The 18821-nt window shown below is 39.3% G+C and overlaps 1 pseudogene; it reads left to right on the forward strand.

Annotated features, from left to right (window-relative positions):
- The first annotated feature begins 17112 nt into the window (after positions 1-17112).
- Positions 17113-18810, forward strand: LOC116052136 (annotated as a pseudogene).
- Positions 18811-18821: the final 11 nt, after the last annotated feature.

Raw genomic sequence — 18821 nt, forward strand, 5'->3', positions numbered from 1 at the left:
ACTTGGGAACACTGCAGCTCAGAAATAGTGACAGCTACAGGGCTCAGGAACTAGTGCCAACAGCGGCTCAAACTAGGTAGCGTTGCAGCTCAGGAACTTGTGACTGCTGCGGCCAATGGGCTGTGCAGGTTTGAAGGGTGGCTAGGGTGCCACAAAATCTCAGGCAGGAGGAAAGTAAGACAGTTGGAGCACCTATGGATGAAGATCAAGGTTCAGCAACGTAGACAGGATCGCTCTGAAGGTCTGATGTAGGAAGGATTCCTTTGTTGGTTGACGACTGGCAGGAACCCTTTGTAGGACAAATAGTGATGTGACCCCTCTGGAGGATGAAGGACATGATTACACCCTAATGAAAGGTGGCCACAAAGACTTAACCTCATTGGAAGGCGGCAACAGAGAAACTACCCCACTCAAAGACAGACTGGAGACTTGAGATCAGGAATTGCAGCCGGTGGAACCAGGAAAAAGGGAGAAAGCTGGAGCACAGGAACTGATGACGGCTGCAGCTGACGAACTGATGGATGCTGCTCAGGAAATTTTGACGGCAGCGGCTCAGGAACTGGGGAGCATTACTAAGGAATGTGACAGCGGCAGCTCTGGAACTTGGGACAGCAGCATCTCTTGCACTGGGGAGCATTTCAGCTGAGGAAATAATGACTGCTACAGCTGATTAGTGAAGCAGGTCGGGAGGGTTACCAGAGTGCCACAAAACCTCTAGAGGACAGGCAGGAGGATGATCACATGGGCGGAGAACTTCTGAAGGAGTATCAGTGGGTCAGCAATGTAGGCAGTGTTGTGAAATTTCCAGCTTATGACCTTATGCTATGTATGTTCAGACAGTGGTACCCATGTTTCAGGGTGGTGGCCAACATAACCTCATAACCTGTCTCAGGCAGAGGAGTTTAACTTTGTGTCCCCATAAATAATGTAGGCGTAGACATTGGAGCTGTATGATGAAATAGAGCTGCTCACCCTGCCAAGGCCATATAGAAAGTAAACACATTTTTTCTGTGATGAGATATTTGGGCACCCTCAAGTTTAAATAAACCTTCAGGAAGACAGGAATTTCTGACAGTTGGGGACGACACTGCACAATAACACATTGTGGTTCAACTGTACTGTCTACCCTACTTGTCTCCTTAAGTGAGAATTAAAAAATGCTTCTGTTAAGTCCAAGTCTCCAGAACTTTCTTCACATATGTGAAATTACTTGTTTTGCTCCTTCCTTAACAGGCAGGAACCATCTGAATGAGGAAGATAGCGATGAGACACCTGTGAAGGACAAAGACTGTGAAGACACTCGACTGAAAGGCGGAAACAAAGATAGAGCCTCACTATAAGGTGACAACAAAGAAGGGACCTAAAAACGGCCATGGAGACAGGACCCCAATCAAGGACAGCCTGGGGAGATCATGAACAGCAGCCAGGGGAACCAGGGAAACAGGAGACAGAGCACAGGAACAGATGACGGCTGCAGCTCAGAAACTTGTGATCGCGTCAACTTTAAGTCTTGGAAAAACAAGTTATGACCAATATTGATGAGGAACCAGCAGGATGATTTTGGTTATTTAATAATAAATTAGCTTATAACAAAAAAATAGTCCAGAGGAAATCAGGCAATGGGAGTCAGGCAAAACATAGCAGAAAAAGAAAGAAAAAAGTAATCCAACACACCGGGAGAACTAAACACATGACACTTCGAGAGACAAACTGACGAGAAAGGAAACAAAGACTAAATATATGAGATCAGGGTGGGGCAGACAATCACAAAGGAGGGACAAAATAGAGGAAGTAAAGCAATACATGACACATGAGGTTTGTATATTAAAGTGTAAACAGGAAACCCTAAACGAAAATTAATTTTACATCCTGGAAAGTCCAGAGGGTTAGTGTGGGTTGTAGACCCATGTCCAAGGATTGAAGGTTCCAGAATGGAGGTCGTCTGATAAGTACTGGGGTCGAGTGCATGAAGGGATTTGTAGTTGAGGAACAAGATTTTGACTGTGATGCAGGACTTAACAGTGAACCAGTGAAGGTGGGGGGTGATGAGTTGCGAGGGCTCGGTGCAAGTGTGAACCCTGGCAGCTGATCATCTCTAATCTTAAAGCAAACCCAATCTTGGACATCAATTCCATTTAATTTTATTTATAGTGTCAAATAATAACAGAAGTTATCTCAGGACACTTTACAGATGGAGTACATCTAGACCTTTAATTTACAAAGGCCCAACAATTCCCCCTGAGAGCAAACATTTGGTGGCGAGGAAAACCTTCCTTTTAGAAGGCAGAATTGTAAGGCAGACCCTGGCTATTGGTGGGTGGCTATGTGCCTTGACTGGTTGGGGGAGAAAGAAAAACATAATTATAGCAGTGGGTATAACGGAATGACATAATGAACTGTGGCAATTATAGTAACAGTAAGATAATAGAACTATGACTAGTAATAAAGCCGCCTACACATGATCCACGGTAAAACTGCGAGGTAGGGAAGAGAGCAGAGAGGCAAAGCGCAGGTATACAACAACATTGCTTTTGGAATTGGTTGCACTTGAAAAGTTAGCAGCAACGAGGCGCAGCGTTCTGCACCATTTTCGCTCACCCGAGCGCAGAGTGGTTTTACCACAGATTATTATTGTGTAGGCAGCTTAATAGTAGCAGTGCAGGGCATAGCAGGGCCTCAAGCAGGACCACGGCAACAGCTGCAAACACGATCCAGGTGCCACCACAATCCAAAGAAATCTGTGAGGCGAGAAAGCACAAGGACTCTGGGGTAGAAGCTCAGTTAGTAACATGCATTTATGGCACATGAATGCACACAGATGGAGAGAGGAGAGAAGAGCTCATTTTGTCATAAGAAGTCGCCAGCAGCATAACTAAGGGCTGGTCCAAGGCAAACATGAGGCAGCACTAACTATTTCAATCAGGAGAGACCTCATTTTGAGTTAATAATTTATTGATGTCTCGCATCAAATATAAAATCCTCCTCACCTACAAATCCCTCCATGCCCTGGCCCCACAATACCTCTCTGACCTCCTCCATCCATACACCCCACCCCGAAACCTGTGGTCCTCAGACGCTGGCCTGCTCTCCATTCCCCACACCAGACATTTTTTTAAAAACTCCTGAAACACCACCTGTTCACCACAGCCTACAACCTCCCTTAGCTTAGCCACAGTAATTCTGTAAAATGTTTCATGTTTCATGAAAGGCGCTATATATATATATATATATATATATATATATATATATATATATATATATATATTTTTTTTTTTTTTTTTTTTTACTAGAATTGATGAACTGGAGGTGAACGGGGTGGAGGGTCACGAACGTATCACGCTGAAATGAGAGCTGATTGCAACAGAGAGGAAAACATTTAAATATTGACAACAAGAATGTAATTGACCATTAGAAATTGTGGCTAAACCTGGTTGGTTTAACTAAAAGAGTAAACGCCCCCTAATCAGCTGGTAATGTGAAGCAGGAGAGGTCGGTGAATGATAATGAGTGAGTAACATAAGATACTCTTCCTGGCTGAACCTACGCTAAGCTTTATTTCAATAAGGAGAGACCTAATTTTGAGTTAACAATTATTTATTGATGTGGGCAGAGAAACCGTGAGTATGTAGGATACCCCCCCCAAGAAGAAATTAAATAGAAAGGCTGGCTCAGTTGGTAGAGCAGGTGCACACAGTATACATAGAAGTGTATGCCTCGACGCATAGGTCCAGGGTTTGAGTCCGACCTGTGACTATTTCCTGCATGTCTTCCCCCTCTCTCACCTAGCTGTCCTGTCCATTAAAGGCAGAAAAGCCCCAAAAAAAATCTAGTAAGTATATCTAGTTCTTACCATACTAGCAGTAAAATAGCACTTCCAACATACCACAGGATTGTAGCCGACGGCCAAGGACAATGTACGTTATGCGCACGCAGTACAAAAACCGGATAACGTTGCTATGACACCCACAACAAACAGCGTTTGCTCGAGCAGCGTAGCCTACGGTCCCTCTGCTTTATACCCGCCGGTAAGACAACTGACAGTGGGAGCTGGCAAACGACATGTGTTTTGGATTGATCAGATGAGTTGAAAAATTAAAGGAGCCTTGTGTGTGCCGGTCTCAGTCGTTTGAACAGCTTTAATAAAATATTGAAATATTAATGACTTTTTATATATTAATTTAAAGGGGTAAAGGGGTCACAAATGTGATGGTGTCATGATAGACTGTGTGCACTTAATAAATTTGCAATCTGAAAACGTACAGCGGCCGAGAAGAACAGTATTAAGTTAGAATCAGGATATGATTGGTTCCAGGAGATCATTCAGAATCTGATCAGTCAACGAAGAGTAAACACCCATAGTCAACAGATTGAGTAAAAGCGAGAGAAGAGACAGAAATAGCGTGACAATAATGAGGGCATGATGAGTTTTACTGACTGAACTGCTTAACACATTTAATCATAAGAAATTCCATTATTATTATAATTATTTAGTGATCACATACATTTGAAATGTTGCGCAAAGAGTTAGAATGTGAAGAATCTTTGGCGATTAGATCAATTATAGTTATACCGTGAGTAGTGCGGGAATCACCCCAACCAAAAAATGTTATATAAATAATATACTATACATCTATACAGGTGCCTGTTACCTTACTGGCAGCAGAAGATTTCTAGCAAGAATAGAAGGTTAGACAGAAGAAATGCATGGCAAAATAAATGCATGTTATGTTAATTATGTTGATATGATAGGGAAGACATGTTAGACCATCTTGCAATAAATTAGATCATGTGGACCATGATGCAATGAATGAAGTCACATTAGACATGCATGTAGGAGTTCAATGGACCATGATATATTTATTAGTTTTACTAACCTTACTAACCCTAACCCTTGCATCGCATTGCAATAGTTATACTTTGTTCCCTGTAGTTGGTAGCATAGGCTACAACAGCGGCGGAGTGATATTACGTATGCTACCGAGAAAGCCGGTTTACATGACAATCACGCAAGTTTATTTACCTGCTGCTGTGAGCTCCAACTAATTCCACTCTGCCAGGCTATAACTCACATAACGTTACCGGTACATGAAAGCACACGGGCTAGCAATTTGCATGTAAACTGTCCTAGCTTACTTGACGTTTCTGTCAGCAATTACCTAAAGTTAGCGGTTAGCCCAGCCAGGTATCTACCAAGAGTGTAGCTATACTGTTAGCTAACGTTGTCACTCTCCACAATGCATTGAACAGTAACGTTTCACTAACGTTGTCAGTCTCAATCTATCACTAGCAGCTAGGCTAACGTTATGAAAGGGTCTAGCTTTATTAGCTGGAGTAGGCTACCAAAAGTTATTACCTGTTCATCAGTAGCTGTTGGTGCATCTAGAAAGACGGATGGAACTGCATTCGTTGTCAGTGACTTGTGGTCCTTTAGATTGCGGGGTTTTTCAAAGTCGTCTGGTCTAAAATGATCACTACACATTTGCCAGTTGAGTAGGGTCTCCGCCGGTATCTTGATGTCCAAGCCAGCAGCTACTAGATTTCCCGACTGAAGTGCGCTTCTCTGTTTACTTTATGGCGCAGTACTACTAACCGGAGCCAAGTAAAATTCCGCCGCTGCTGAGAAACTAGTCCCTCAAAATGTAATGTGATCATTGAGATGCAAAAGTAGTTTTATTTCTAACATTTTATCAACAGACACTTACATCGATAGTCTGGCATTATAATTAATTTGCCTCGAGTGTACTGTAGAGTGTGTAAGACCGCTTTTAATGGCAGGCTAGCAGATACTGTTGACTTGCGCTAGCCTAGCAGCAGCGAACTCCGCAACTGGAAGGACTGGATGTAAAGTGTTGAAAATTGTCTCCGCTGATATATAACACACTGGCTAACTTGGAAATTAGGTCCTATGTCCAAAATTCTGAACCAACCCTTTAAGCGTACGTAAAAGATGCCAAGGTCAGCTATGACAAAAAGACAATTATAATCATGAGGGGCCAGTGTGCCCCGAGGTAGATGTGAGCCAAAACCACCACCACCAGTAATATGCATGTGTATAAGTAATTACAAGCATGTTTCAGAGCAAACATGTTCATGCTAAGATGCTTGAAAAATGATTGTCTGATAGTCAGAATGCTAGTCAAAATACGGGTCTCTATTGATGAATGATTGCGATGAACTGGTTTCTACATGCCAATAGAAACATTATAGCCAGAATGCTGGCACTATTTTGCATTAGGACAGAGACTTACGCAGACATTGAAATGAAATTGTATCAGGTATTATGTTTATACCTGCCAGTCACGTGACGGGCCGTGACGACTTGTGTTACGGATGATGCCTTGATGCTTTTACGTTAATAGGGCTGCTCTTAAGAATGCTGACGACTTATTGATGCATGAACTGCGATGCGTTTGTATTCCGGATGCTGGCACAGGCATGCGAGCTACAGCAAGCAAGTGATCTAAGAGATGTATAGACGCATCAAATTTTATTTAATTTTTCCACGAGTACCCTCCTTTTGCATACCTGCTGTGGTTAGTAGGTATGCCCCTCCAAACACCTGTAACTGCGTGTCTGTAAACACGTATCAGATAGACGCTGAGAAAATGGCGCTGAAAATGTCCTTGTTAACATGGATATTGTATTGAGACACTGGTTGCTTGAATAGGCTGTTGTGTCACTCAGACGTCGCCTGATACGGAGACCACTGTAATCCAGTGCATGCCCGTGGCCGGAGCATTGTGGCCTGCCTTCCTTAGTGGTCACAGAGTCCCACACGCTAGACCAGCTAGCCGTGGTGCATGTATCCAGGTGCTGCCCAGGTAATGATTGCATCTGTGGAAGAAAATATTTTGACAAGTTTCGTAAAAGTAGTAGAGAATGCACAGGACAACAGACATGCTCTGTGCGCTCTGCTTCTCGTCACTGTGGGGCATGTGCCAGCTACTGACTATATGCTGACTACGTTTGCTCCAACCACTTCATAATGTTTAACGTCCTTGAACGGCATATGCATTAGAGCTACCCTTTTTGATTGTCTTAATCGGTTGCATGTTTACATGAAAAGCTCAGAAAAGATCAGCTGATAGTTTTGTGGCTGTTATAGCATAGGTTCATTAATTTCATGTAGTCTTGTTCGGGTGGACATTTAGATTTAGAGGTGTAAATCTAGTTCAAGTAAATTGTATCACGTCACCGCTGATTTAAAACAAATGTGATTTTTTACAAAATGGTGCTTGTGAAAATGTGTGACTAACTTGAAAAACCACTAGCCACGGTGGCTGGTGAGCAAGTAAAAATATTATGAATATTATAATACCCTGAATTTATGCATTAATGAACATACAAAATACATAAAGAACTACATTTCCCAATGCGTTAAATATCTGAGACAAATGCAACGGATGCCTGAGCAGGTTAATGAGTAGGAGAAGAAATGTTTGTTGAGGAACCGGATGTTAACTTGCTACTGCCAACAGAAACTTGCAAAATGGTATGTGAGGAAAACATTTAAATATTGACAGCAATAATGTAATTGGCCAACAGAGATTGTGGTTAAACCTGGTTTCTTTAACTAAAAAAGAGTAAATGCCGCCTAATGAGCTGGTAAGGTCTACACCGCACTATATTTCTTGTCCTGTCTATGCTTGAATATCACATTGCACCTTTCTGCACTGTTCGCACTTCTGGTTGGATGCAAACTGCATTTTGTTGTCTTTGTACTTGTCCTCTGCACAATGACAATAAAGTTGAATCTAATCTATTCTAATGTGAAGCAGGAGGAGAGTGAGATGAATGAGAATGAGTGAGTAACATAAGATAATCTGCCTGGCTGAATTTACGCTAAGCCATATAACCTTTATCAAAGAGGAGTTTTAAGCTTTTTGATCTTTGTTGAGTTTTCTTTCTTATCCCTTAGCAATCAAGTAACAATCGACTTCTATGCTGACTTGATGAGTAGGTTCATCGCTGCAGAAACCAAAATCACTAAGATGCACATCTTAGTGATTAGTAAGAATGCCTCCATCCACATGGTAGGTCTTTTTGGTTTATTCAACTGGCTTCTGGGGTATTGTTCAGAAGGGATTGGTTGGGTCAAGCCACAGTTCTGGTAGGTCACTGTGATTTCTCTTCACATCTTCAATGATTTTAGAAATTACACTGTTGGCTCAAGACAAGCAAATATGCCATGAACACCACCCAGGTGTTCATGCACTTGTTGAAAACATTAAAGTAGTCAGTTACCCTAAATCTACCTAAAAAAAGGTATTGTACTAACATTGAACCAAGCTTACATAGTCATGACACAAAGGCCAAGATAGACAGATAAAAACAATTTTAAGTCACCCACCTGGCATATATTTTTTTTTACTAATGTCTCCAATATTCTGCATGTATTATTATGTACTGTATTTATTTATTGTCTATGCTAATTTTTGTAAACCCAACCTTTTTATCAATTGTTGGTTAAATTCTGGAGTACCTAACATTTGAACTATATAAAAAAAGTATGTGAGACAAAACATCATTGTGTAGTGGTTATATATTGCTTACATTTTCCTGGAACTCATTACTACTCATTGAAACTCATTTTGATTGTATTGTTTCACATATTTCTATTGTTAGGTTGTATTCTGGAGAAAGGCACTAAAAAATGTCATGTTGTACTGTGAATGAATGTACATCTGACGATAATTTTGTTTTAATTTGAGAAAGAACGGCGGCCAAGTTGGACAGGAAGTTACAAGAAGTAACAAGTAGGCACAAACCAATGATTAAATTGTTCAGTGTTTCACTTTTATTTTTCAAGCTTAATTATCTATCTGTTGTTTGGTTGCAATCAAGAGCAAGGCACGTAAGAATTTAACCATTTGTACTATATGATTGTGTAACTTGATTTGAGATGAAACAATATGGCATGGCAGCCATGTTGTACAGACAGAGAGAGGCCATAATTGAGAGAGCGAGAGAAACAGTAGATTGATCAAGAACGATGGGATAGGTAGGCACGACAGCCAACCAAAAACAGTTCAACATGAAATAAAAATGTCACATACCATTTGTAGATTTGCCTGAAAAAGAAGTTATTGCACCACTACTGATTCAAGCCTATTACATAGATAGTCATTACATTACATTACATGTCATTTAGCTGACGCTTTTATCCAAAGCGACTTACAATTGCTATATATGTCAGAAGTCGCACGCCTCTGGAGCAACTAGGGGTTAAGTGTCTTGCTCAGGGACACATTGGTTGATGTATCACAGTGGGAATCGAACCCTGGTCTTCCACACCAAAGGTAGGTGTCATATCCACTGCGCCATCACCACCCCGTCATGGCATGATGACCACGGTAGATCATTTATCATTTATCCACCTTCCATACATCACTGTCGTACTGATATAACCTATTCTGCATAGATTGTCATGTACCGTTTATATTGATATATTTTTGTGAAACTCATACTGGTTATATACAGTTTATTTTTTCGGGAAATCACAATGACTCATTGACAGTCAATTTGATTATACTGTTTAACTTGAATTTTTGTAAACCCAATTCATCTTTATATCCTTAGGTGGCATTCTAAAAGGCACCAAATTATCACTATGTCTTGTACTTTTAACAATTGTGTTCAATTGAAGACTGGAGAGGACCTTTTTAAAGTGCAAAACTTGTGTATTTATTAACAAAAAACAGACTCAAACAAAGGGAACAAACTGAACCCCCCAGAAATACAAAAAAACTAAATTAAAAAGATGCCATATAACAGCAAACAAACCGGCAACCTCACAGCAAGCTGCCAAGTCCTTTCTACTCTCTCCCCCTTTCTCATGAAGCTCTTTTAACTCAGCCTCCCCTGATCTGACCCTACCACCTGCACAAATGATTATAGTGTGAGCTTACCTGAGCAAGCAACATAACACTTTGTTTCTGAAAACAATATTACAATTAGATCAGTTACTGCTGACATTACTATTTATACATATATGTGCACCCACAACAATAGGCACCCCAAATATTATAAAAAAAAATATCATTCACTGCAAAACCATCTTACCAAAATACTATGAACCCATAAACCAAACAGGCCTATGTCAAATGATAAAGTAGCAAATGAACTAGATTATTTTATTATTTTTATTTTAAAAACTAGATTTAAAATGAAACACCATGGCACGGCGGCCATGTTGTAGACAGAGAGACGTGGCACACGGGCCATGATAGAGAGAGATAGATTCATCGAAAACAAAGCGAAAGGTAGGCGCGGCGGCCAACCAAAAACAACTTTGTTTAAAATATAATGAAAATGGCACTTACCATTCGTAGATCGTTCTGAAAAGGAAAAGTTATTGCACAGCTCTGATCCAAGCCTATTACATAGATAGTGTGGGCTCGGCGGCCATGATAGAGAGATATCATTTATCATTAATTCACCTGCCATACTTCACTCTCATACTAATGTCAGCTATTCTACATAGACTACCATGTACAGTTTATATTGATACATTTGTTAAACTCAATGGTTATATACTGTTAATATTTTTCGGGAAATCATAACTACTCATTGAAAATCAATTTGATTATATTGTTCATTGTTTCACTTTATTTGGTAAACCCAATTAATCTTACTACATTTAGGTTGCATTATACAGGAAGCCACAAAAATTACACTAAATCTTTTACTATGAATGAATGTGTATGTGAAAAAACTGTATTGACTTGAAAAGGGCATGGCACAGCAGTCGAGTTGTACAGACAGCTAAAAGTAACCAGCTGCCAAAATAACAGTGATATAGGTAGGCACGGCGGCCAACCAGAAACACAACGTAGAATAAAAAAATAAAGTTGCACCTTACCTTTGTCGATCCTCCCACTCCGCTCTTGGGTAAAAATGCAATCGATTTAAGTAACAGCGCGATGGGACTAATGAATAACCAATCATCGCTATAGGCAGTACTACCAGCGTTGTCAAGCATCATCAAGCGGTGCAAAACGCACAAATGGCACGGCTCCAGACTGGCCTACATCTTAGTTTGTGTTTTATCTTACTCCGCTCTTAAAACCCCGGCAAAACAAGTATGTTGGCATGGCTACGCATCATTGTACACGTAAAGTCGTTAGATTCGTACAGAAACGTAGTCTCTCGTAATAACATAAGAAAAATTAAATCCCCCTGCCGTACGTGTAAGACTGTGTGCTTTTCTATATCAGCCTAAATCTTAGTTTGTTTTTATCTTACTCCTCTCTTAAAACCCCCGTCAAAACCAGTTTTTTAGCATGGCTACGGAACATCGTTCACTTAGACTTTAGATTTGGGCAGAAACGTAGTCTCTCTTAATAACTTAAGAAAAATTAAATCCCCCTATCATACATATACCATTGTATATGGTTATAAACAGTTTAATCTAACTATGATTACATTGTTGTAATTTAGTGTTTGTGAACTTAATTTATCTATTGTTAGGTTGCAATCTAGAGAAAAGCAGATAAGAATTTCACCATTTGTACTGTGTATGCGAGGAAAAACTAGATTGAAAATGAAACACCATGGCACGGCGGCCATGTTGTAGACAGAGAGACGTGGCACACGGGCCATGATAGAGAGAGATAGATTCATCGAAAACAAAGCGAAAGGTAGGCGCGGCGGCCAACCAAAAACACAACTTTGTTTAAAATATAATGAAAATGGCACTTACCATTCGTAGATCTTTCTGAAGAGGAAAAGTTATTGCACAGCTCTGATCCAAGCCTATTACATAGATAGTGTGGGCTCGGCGGCCATGATAGAGAGATATCATTTATCATTAATTCACCTGCCATACGTCACTCTTATACTAATGTCAGCTATTCTACATAGACTACCATGTACTGTTTATATTGATACATTTGTTAAACTCAATGGTTATATACTGTTAATATTTTTCGGGAAATCATAACTACTCATTGAAAATCAATTTGATTATATTGTTCATTGTTTCACTTTATTTGGTAAGCACAATTAATCTTACTACATTTAGGTTGCATTATACAGGAAGCCACAAAAATGTCACTAAATCTTTTACTATGAATGAATGTGTATGTGAAAAAACTGTATTGAATTGAAAAGGGCATGGCACAGCAGTCGAGTTGTACAGACAGCTAAAAGTAACCAGCTGCTAAAATAACAGTGATATAGGTAGGCACGGCGGCCAACCAGAAAGACAACGTAGAATAAAAAAATAAAGTTGCACCTTACCTTTGTCGATCCTCCCACTCCGCTCTTGGGTAAAAATGCAATCGATTTAAGTAACAGCGCGATGGGACTAACGAATAGCCAATCAGCGCTATAGGCAGTACTAACAGCGTTGTCAAGCATCATCAAGCAGTGCAAAACGCACAAATGGCACGGCTCCAGACTGGCCTACATCTTAGTTTGTGTTTTATCTTACTCCGCTCTTAAAACCCCGGCAAAACAAGTATGTTGGCATGGCTACGCATCATTGTACACGTAAAGTCCTTAGATTCGTACAGAAACGTAGTCTCTCGTAATAACATAAGAAAAATTAAATCCCCCTGCCGTACGTGTAAGACTGTGTTCTTTTCTATATCAGCCTACAACTTAGTTTGTTTTTATCTTACTCCTCTCTTAAAACCCCCGTCAAAACCAGTTTTTTAGCATGGCTACGGAACATCGTTCACTTAGACTTTAGATTTGGGCAGAAACGTAGTCTCTCTTAATAACTTAAGAAAAATTAAATCCCCCTATCATACATATACCATTGTATATGGTTATAAACAGTTTAATCTAACTATGATTACATTGTTGTAATTTAGTGTTTGTGAACTTAATTTATCTATTGTTAGGTTGCAATCTAGAGAAAAGCAGATAAGAATTTCACCATTTGTACTGTGTATGCGAGGAAAAACTAGATTTAAGATGAAACACCATGGCACGGCGGCCATGTTGTAGACATAGAGACATGGCACACGGGCCATGATAGAGAGAGAAAGACAGATGTGGTACACGGGCCATGATAGAGAGAGAAAGATAGATGTGGCACACGAGCCATGATAGAGAAAGATAGATGTGGTACACGGGCCATGATAGAGAGAGGAAGATAGATGTGGCACACGAGCCATGATAGAGAAAGATAGATGTGGTACACGGGCCATGGTAGAGACAGAAAGATGTGGCACACGGGCCATGAGAGAGAGAAAGATATTTGTGGCACACGGGCCATGATATAGAGATAGATTGATCGAAAACAAAGCGACAGGTAGGCGCTCACTGGTTATGTACTGTTAATATTTTTTATGGAAATCATAACTTATTGAAACTCATTTTGATTATATTATTCATTGTTTCACTTTAATTATTTTGTAGACCCAATTCATCCTATCATTAAGCTGCATTCTGAAGGAAGCCACCCAAAAATGTCACTATATGATGTACTGTGAATGAATATGTGACAAAATTGTTTTGATTTGAGAAGGACATGGCACAGCAATCAAGTTGTACAGACGTAAAGAAGTAACCAGCGGCCATAATAGCCATCTAGGTATTGTGTTTCTGGTGGCCAACCAGAAACACAACCTAGAATAAATATTTTGTTGCATTCTGGAGCAATGGCATTGGACAACTGCAGATTGGAAAAGATAACCAAGTCGCTTGTGAACTTGTGTCAAATGCTACTGCTTTCCAGGAGCAACCTATGAGGGGACCATTCCACAGACAATATGTGGGTGATTGGTGCTCCTCATAGACGGACATCATTTTCAAACTTTACAATGATTATATAGTCGCTGTAAAGGTTACAACTAATGCTTATGCAACTAACTCTGGGGAATCCAGTTTGAATAGGCCTGATGCAGCTGATAAAACAAATAGCATTTTCATCTATAATCTACAGGTGCTATGCTAAAGTTCGTCTATATAGGAGATGCTGAAACATCAGCCTGTACAAGCATGTACTCAAATGATCCACATCCAGCCTCAGCCAGTACTAGCACAGTTGAACAGCCAACATCAGATACAAGCAGTTCAGGCCCTAAAAGGGAATCTCACTAAATGTTGTACGATTGTGCATGTGACAATAAAACCTGATTTGATTTGAGATTGACTGATATGGCACAGTGACCATGACAGAGACATAAAGAAATAGTTAAGTAGGCAGAGTGGCCAACCAAAAAAAAATAAAAAATAGGCTGTCACTGCTGGTGTGTATTAGTCAACAGGGAAATTATGCAGATAAGTTAAGATTTTAAGTGAATTGTTGATGACATCTTACAGGCAGGTATTGGTAGGCATGCAGCAAGCAGACAGGCACAGATGCAGGTGATGGTACATGTGGCTTGAAAGAGGCATGAAACAAGGTAGACTAGAAACCTGGACAAACAGAGCTAAACCAAGTGAACCGGTATATATACAACTGGGCTAATTAGGGAAAATGGGAAGCAGGTGGTCGGGGAAGGCAGGCTGCTGTAGGGTTAATGAGGGAAATTGGGAACAGGAGAGGAGGTGGGCGGGGTCAGAAATGGCCATGAACAGGTTTGGAAAAGTGGGATGTGGCTAGAGGGAGGCACAGAGAAGCAGAATCTAAAAAATTTGCTCATTTGCTTACTCTGGCATATTGACATGAAAGTGAAAATGAATAAAAATACAACTTCACATTAAGTAGGGTAATCTGTTTCAGCACCATTCAGTGCCGCTATGTATGTGTGTGTGTTGGTTTTGTGACAGGTGGTGAATTAAAGTCTGTGAGCATTATATGCCAAAGAAGATTTTAATCCATATTTGCAAGTTTACTCTGCAGCTTTCTTTTAAATACTTGCTAAATACCTTTGTCTGTGGGTCCTCTATCTCAGTGTTTTTCAACCCTTTTTGAGCCACGGCACATTTTTTACATAAAAAAAATCCCGCAGCACACCATCAACCAAAAATGTTACAAAATGACACATTGTAGCCTGATAAGATCAGAATCTACATTTTTCCTTTTTAAAACTGTCGTTGCAGGCTTACATCATTATTGCGCTATACTGCCACCTACTGACACAGAACAGTATTTAATTTCTCTGTCAGTCATCACATTGCAAGCACAGATGCGCAACAATGGCAAATTATTTGCAGTAACTCAATAAAAATAACAATAATTCTAATAATAATTTCCCACGGCACACAGCACAGTGGTTGAAAATAACTGCTCTATCTTATACATAAAAGAACACTATTCCCTATGCTATCATGACCAAGCAAATAAAGTTACTTAGTTGGGGGAGGGAGAGGGGGGGAGGAGACATCACAAGAATCAAAACTGTGTAAAGGACTCAGCCTTAGTACATGGGACACACACTCTACCTGGTGACCTACCCAGGGACTTTAGCTTCCGTCTTACTTGGCTGACCAACATTGGTACCTGGAACCTCCAGGGGTTCAGTGGAAGTTATGGTGGGATTGTAAAGTCCCACACACTGTGATTGTAATCTCTGTTGCAATTGCAAGTGCAGTATTTCAGCATAGTTTGACGCAAATCAGTGTGAAGCAGTACTGAAGGAAATAAATAATATTATCTTTCTTAATGGTGATTATTCATTCAATTATCACACACTAGGGAGAGGTCAGAGGTCAGTTGTTCAATTTCCCATTCTTAGTATGAAATCTAGATTTGAATTCCTTTTAAACAGAAAAGATAAAAACCTATTTTAACCTTAACCTATATTCCTTGTCTGCATCAAAGCAAAGGGTTATGTGTCTACTGTGTGTATCTCCAAAGGCAAGGTGAAATGTATGGTCATGGGTCAAACTATTCATGTCTTTCTGTGACACCACGACTTCACATTTGTATATTGTTTTTAAGAATTTTCTACCTTACAGTGGAGAGCCTGAGAGCTCAACACACTGCAAATTTAGAAAAAAACGTTGCAAATAGAGAAAATAAACAAATACAGAAATGTGCTGCAAGTAGCAAACATGACAATGTAAACTATTTCCAGGGGACATGTAAAAGTGATGCAGACATAGTCAAAGTTAATAAATGCATTTAATAGTTTTAGCAAACATGTTACACTGTAGATTTTACATTGACTGTGTTACAAAAAACAAAAACGATATAGGATGCAAATCTGTATATGGAAATACAACACTTCATTATCACAATACAACAAATCTGACACACAAAAAACTAAAATTGAGTAAAAACAGATTGTACCATTGTACCACATATACCAACCCATGTGTGACCAAAAAGCACACAATTGGACAGCCTGTTTGTTTGTTTTGCAGCTCTTTAAACATCATTCATCATCATCATTTTTAATAGTAGATCAAGTAAAAAAAAAAAATTATACCTCTTAAACCACCATTTTTTTCTCTTGCCTTAAATATTTTGTAAATGTAATCTCTATTTCTCCACCAGGTGTTCATTTGCTACTCATCCTTCTCTAGTTTTTCCTCATTTTCATTTTAGAGAGATTTGATTTTAATCTGAAGACACACTGGCTTGATACTTTGGGACAGCACATGTATTTGACAGAATATGCTACTGTTCCACAGCATGTCATTTTCTTTCAGTCTCTGTATTAATGAGCTCTTTATATTAAAATATCAAATTCATTTAAAATGTGTCACCAGTGGCAAAGTAACTGATTACCAGCAAGAATCACATAAAAAAGAAAATCAACAACTTAGTTGTAGCACTAAAGAAAAGGTCTGGGAAAATTGGTTAAAAGAGAACCTTGTGATGAAGTTGTGATAGGTGGCTGATTTACTGCAGAGGGCAGAGTGGGACTGATGACTGAGTTCAGTACAGTATGTACAGTGCATTCATCAACAGTCATCAACCGCAAACATTAGAGAAGCTCAATGTATTTTTACTACAAAAGGCAGAAAGATTCGGGCCATACAGTATATGATGTCCCAAAACTCACCTAGCAGTTAGAGAAAAAAGTGAGCTTGTTTAGCTTAGCTGTTCCTCAAAGAGATTCCTAAACCTGCATTTAATCAAGCCTAAATAGTTACCCAGATGATAACAGCATGGCCATCAATATTTAACCCTCTTGTTGTCCTTGAGTCAAATTTGACCCGTTTTCAAAGTTTCTATAGCAGAAATTTGGATTTCATTCAACCAAATCAGGTTCTCTGACGTCACCTGTTGAGGTTGTACTTTTCTTTCTTGTTTTAAAGTGACAGCAGCTCTGTCTGTCAGAAACCTCAAACCTGCTGTTTCCTCACCAGAAGAGAAACAGGCAGGAAGAGGAGGGTCTGACTTGCATGATATTTTAAATTCAGTCAATGTTCAGACACTCAGCAGCAAGACAACATGGAGGTTAGATCTCTCTGCATCAGACTGTGGAAGTATTGAGACTGTGTTATGCCCACAGAAATATATTGAGAAAATCATTGTCAAATAACAACGGCAAATATTAACGGCTCTCGTCTCTCCAGTGATGACGGTTTTGTTGCTGCTGATCGACTTCAATTATTCTCAAAAAGCTGGTAAGTAGCAGTTTAATAGTAAGACAAACTCTACTATGTGATGTATATTTGGCTTCTGATATAGTATTTAATCCCAAACTTGACAGTCATGTGCTCAAAACGCTTAACAAGTTACATCTTAGACTTTAAACTTCTATGCTGTAGTTTTCTAAATGTTTCTTATGTTACCTTATGAAATTAATACAGTTAATAAAGCAAAGGAAACATACATTTACTATTTCATGTTACACTTAAACATAAGTTAAAAGTTTCATTTAAGGAGGACTTCCAAATATTTTTTTCATACAATTAATCATTTAATGCTTGTTCAAATTCAACTCTGTTAGAAAGAACTGTGTGCACGTTTAAAAAATGACTGTGTTGCAAACATTTTCTTATAGTTGCTCTAAAATTTACAATTAATTTGTAAATTCAGCAACATTTACAACTTTTGTCAAAAAAATATAGTAATAGTTTATAATAATAATAGTTTTTTATAGCACACATGTAAACTATTTTGAAATCCAAATGATTTTGTCGGAATAAAAGACATGTCATTGAAAAATGTTTGCTTTAATCATCTCATTCTTTGTGTCTCTGTCTTAGATGCATCTTTTCCTCAGGTTGTTCCAAACAGACAGCAGCACTTTGATTTTGAGTCCATAGTTGTCACCTGTGAGGGACTGGAGGGACTGACTCTATGGAGAGTGATAAGGAAGATTAAAGGAGTTATTACAACATGTTCTTCTACCTGGTCGACATCGACAGAACCCTGCCAAATCAACTATGCCTATCCAGCATCGGACAGTGGAGAATACTGGTGTGAAATGGGATTAAAGAAAAGCAACACTGTCAACATCACAGTCACTGGTATGCAGATTCATAAAACACTAAATACACAAATTCATAACATTTTAGTCTGATTAATTGATTTATTTGTTATGTATTGGCACAGCTGACCTAATATACTCAATAAGATATTACTTACTGGCCATCTTTGTGCCAAGCATAGGCTTTCAAACTGTGTATTTAGCATATTTTTCAAACATATGTTGTTTAGCTGGCTCTGTGATCCTGGATAGTCCTGTCCTTCCTGTGATGGAGGGGGAAGCTGTGACTCTGAGCTGCAGACAGAAGCAAACGTCCACCAATCTCACCACTCAACTCTTTAAAGATGGTCACTTCATGGAGAAGAGTTCTACAGGAATCATGACCATCCATAATGTTTCCAAGTCTTTTGAAGGACTCTACAAGTGAAGAATCTCTGGAGTTGGAGAATCACCAGAGAGCTGGCTGGCTGTCAGAGGTAAGACATGTTACAAACGTTACAAAATTATTATTTTTTTTTTTTTTTGAAAATTGGTAAT

The sequence above is a fragment of the Sander lucioperca genome, chromosome 17 (assembly GCF_008315115.2).
Source record: "Sander lucioperca isolate FBNREF2018 chromosome 17, SLUC_FBN_1.2, whole genome shotgun sequence".
Classification (NCBI taxonomy): Eukaryota; Metazoa; Chordata; class Actinopteri; order Perciformes; family Percidae; genus Sander; species Sander lucioperca.